General features: G+C 37.9%; 1 protein-coding gene across 2 annotated transcripts in view; it reads left to right on the top strand.

Annotated features, from left to right (window-relative positions):
* Nucleotides 1–3,832, top strand: part of LOC113405010 (caspase activity and apoptosis inhibitor 1-like) — a 28,750-nt gene that overhangs the window by 9,401 nt on the left and 15,517 nt on the right. The gene's annotated exons all lie outside the window — the stretch shown is intronic.

Below are 3,832 nucleotides of genomic sequence, written 5' to 3'. Positions count from 1 at the left end.
ATTGCCTTCTCTGAGTGTACCCAGAGTAGGTGTCTCAAGCTATTCCTTGATGGATCACTATGTGTGTTGGTAGATGGGGGGCCAATATACTGGATACCGCTAACTAATAATCATATATATTCTCTATGTGTAATGCAGTCAAGTTATCTTTGCTGTGAGAACTGTAATTGTGTGGTTTTTTTCATTGCTGTGTGGAAATATTCAGTGTAACATGTTTGCTTTTAATCAGTAACTGCTTATAGGCTTTTGGTCACCTTACTCTCATGGATGCAGTTTTCCTTTGGTTTTGTTTGGCTCAGATGTCTGACACGAGGAACCTACCCACAAGCACAAGGTCTCAACTTCCCCTAGCCTACTTACTCCTTGCAGGGTGACATCAACAGGCCTTCCTGTCCTGAGTCTCCCCAAATCCATCCTCCCTGAGTTCTTAACTACCAGACACTTGGACTGTTCCCCCTGGTTTGTCACCCCCAAAGGTGTGAAACTAGCCCCAAGATACCAGCTTACTTTGGCCCTCCACACAGTTTGCAAACAGAGACTTATTTGGGGTAAAAATAAACAAAAGCCTTATTTAATAGAAAAAACACAGATTCAAAGATGAAATAGGAAGGGAAAGCAAACATGTACCAGTTATGCAGAAAACAAACACAGGCTCAACCTTAGTCTTTACACTTCTATATTAGATAAAATCCCTTTTCTGATACAAGTTACTTATTGCCTTTGAACAGCTTCCTAGCATACCTCGTAACTGTAGGGGGGAATCCAGCATTTTACAGACAGCTTCCCACTTAATATTCCCCCCTCCCTCCTGCCGATGAGGTGCACTGCTATATTTTGTACAAGTTGGAGTTTCCCGTAAACCAATAGCTTCGTCCTTGTCCGGGTAGATTCCATTGCTGTAGGCCAGTGGGCAGGTCACTGAAGTCAGGTGATAGTCTGTCAGTATGGGATGTAGTTTTCTAGCCAGCCTTCAGTGGTAGAATACATTATTTGAAGATGTTGGAGTGTGACAGCATAGAGTTGCGGAGAAGTCCAAGAGCACTTGTAAACTCAGGACTTACTTGTCCAATTATGGGTATGTGTCCTCAACCAGAGGAGACTGCACTGTGACATAATCTTGAATTGTTTTCTTCTGTCAGTCAGCATAACCTCCATCTTGCTTTGGTTTAGGATCAACCAGCTGTTCATCCTTGAGCTGATCTCTGCCAATACTGACCTAACTTGATAGCAATGGTGGTGATGTGTTGCTAAATTGTATAGTTAGATGACTGCCCACGCTTTGGTTCCTTATGAACTTTATTCAAGAGGCCAGATAACCAATGTCAGTCTGGTTTATTGCTGTAAGCCAATAATATAGTACAGGAAAAGGGTTCTATATGATACCAGTGTCTGGGAAGCCGTCTCGTGCAGCGATGTTACATTCATATTACGAGAAGATGTGATCCCAAAATTACACCTTTATTTACATGTCACTAAAATCCAATCCATCACTTTGTCCCAGTTCCTTAACTTGTTGTTCTGTTTTTAAACTTATCTTGGTTTTGGATACTAGCATTCCAGGTACTGGTCTGTGAAGTTACTTCTCTGTTTTGTACTAAGACATAGAGTGAATGTATCTTGATTTTGACAAGTTTCCTATCTGCTTATGTCAAATGCTTACTTCAGCAAATGCAAGGAGTTTTGGGAACTTAGAATATTGAACAGAGTTATGGTATCGGTCAGTTTAGGCTATATCATTGTTACAGTATTTGTGTTTAATGTTATTGGTGCTTAATGCATACTTATCTGTATGTGTATGATACAGATAATACATAAATTGATATGCTGGCTAGCCTGCATATGTATACATATTAGTCAACAGTTTTCTTATATTGTGAAGGATGGATAGATCTGTATGTCATCTGCATGTTGTTGGCATTTGAGCCCATGATGTCTTGCCAACTGGATGGATTTGATTTAAATCAAATTGATTTAAATCATGATTTAAATCACTAGTCAGTAAGACTCGATTTAATCAGGGATTTCTACATAAAAGTGCATTCTTGTTGTGTGTTATAACCTTAATACATATTCTTCACAACTCAGAGATAGATGTAGGTTTCATTTTTATAAGGTACACACTATACATTTTTAAGTGATTTATTTTGTTTTACAGCTGTATCAGAAAATGAATGATTGCTTGGTTATTTCATTTACCAAAGGTAATTGAAGCAGATATTAAGTCATTGGGAGGGAAACTATCTCCAATTCAACAGGTTAATCATTAATATTTGGAGGATTTTCTTGCCATGCTGTATTAGGTGGAGAACATCACCAGACAGACATATAAATTGTTTTCTTTAACTAAAACAACAACGTTATGTATTCTGGATTTTTTTATTCAACAGCAAACGTATAATATTTTAACAAAATAGCATATGAATTTTTTAATTTAGTTAAACATTCAAGTTTTTTAAAATCAGGTTTGTTTTTGTTAACTATTTTAGTTAAAAACAATGTTAAGTGAAATATTTAAAAAAACAAAACACAAAAATTAAATAGACTGTCAGCCATGAGAAACATGGGAAACATGAGAAACTTAAAATATTGGCTTCTGCAGCTAACTCAGTCGTCTTCACCTTCATTTTCCTGTTTGTTCATAATCTGGAAAAGAAAAACAAGCTTTCCTGCTTTTTCAGGTCCCAAACGATTTCTCAGTTTGGAACTAATTAGTCCAAAGGAAGAAAATACTCTTTCTACACTGGCAGAAGAAGCTACTGCTGTTAAAAGTGAGATTATCACTTCAACAGTCTCTGAATCCAAGTGCTTAAGTGACTTCCACCAGTTCACTAGTGTGACTTTCTTTAAAACATCACCAGCAAACATATTTCTTGAATGGTTCACCCATAGCTCTGAAGTTTATTATAGTTGGCATTATGGAAGGATGATTGCTGGATGTCCATGTCATAGCCAACTCCTCTTTTTCAGCAGTTAAGGTTTGACACCCGGTTCTGAATATTGAGAATATTTGCAAGAAAATGAGCTAGGGATAGTGCTTGTCCCATTTGTTTTTTTAATGCTTGTAATTTAACTCTGTCATTGCATATTTCTCTTTTTAAGATCTCACTCAGTTCCTTCCAGATTTCAACAGCATGAGCAATAAAACAGCTATTTCCCTGCATTTTGTTCAAGGCTACAGAAATAGGCTTCAGAGTACTCAGCATGTTTTCAACATTTCTCTTAAGCCCAATGTTGAGAACTTTGGCTGTGACAGTGCCATCTATTTTTTCACGATTTTGTCCACAAACTGTCATCAGATTAGGCCTGTTCTGTAGTGCTCAAAACCGTCCACTACTGAGTTCCATCGCACGTCTTGTGGGAGAGTTAACTTGGTTCCTCTCACTTTTTTCAGAGCAGCTGCTGCAAAGTGGTGGTTACAGAAGTATTTTGCAATTTCAACAACATTAGCCTTTATTTCTGGAACACTGAAGTCTTTGGCTAGAAGGTGCATCAAATGAGCTCTGCAATCGTATGTTATTAGCTTGGGACTCTCTTCTAAATTTCTTCTCATCTTGGATACATTTGCAGCATTGTCTGTGACCAAGCTGCGTACTAGACATTTACACTTTTTTTCACAGTTTGTTATAGCCTTTACTGCTACTTCTTGTACGTACTCTGCTGTATGCGCATTTCTTGATGATCAGTTGTTTCTGTAAGGAAGGCATTCCCTTCTTCTGTTGTCACACAGGATTATTGTGGATATTGCTCCGCCCATCAACACTCAGGTTAACAGTTTCACCCTCTACACCTTTTTGCACACTGTTCAATTTCTCTTTCATACACTTCATCTAGC

This window comes from Terrapene carolina, unplaced genomic scaffold (genome assembly GCF_002925995.2).
Source record: "Terrapene carolina triunguis isolate 2854851 unplaced genomic scaffold, T_m_triunguis-2.0 Scaffold35022, whole genome shotgun sequence".
Classification (NCBI taxonomy): domain Eukaryota; kingdom Metazoa; phylum Chordata; order Testudines; family Emydidae; genus Terrapene; species Terrapene triunguis.
The sequence above is the reverse complement of the archived record's forward strand: the minus strand, read 5'-3'. Positions and strand labels throughout refer to the sequence as shown.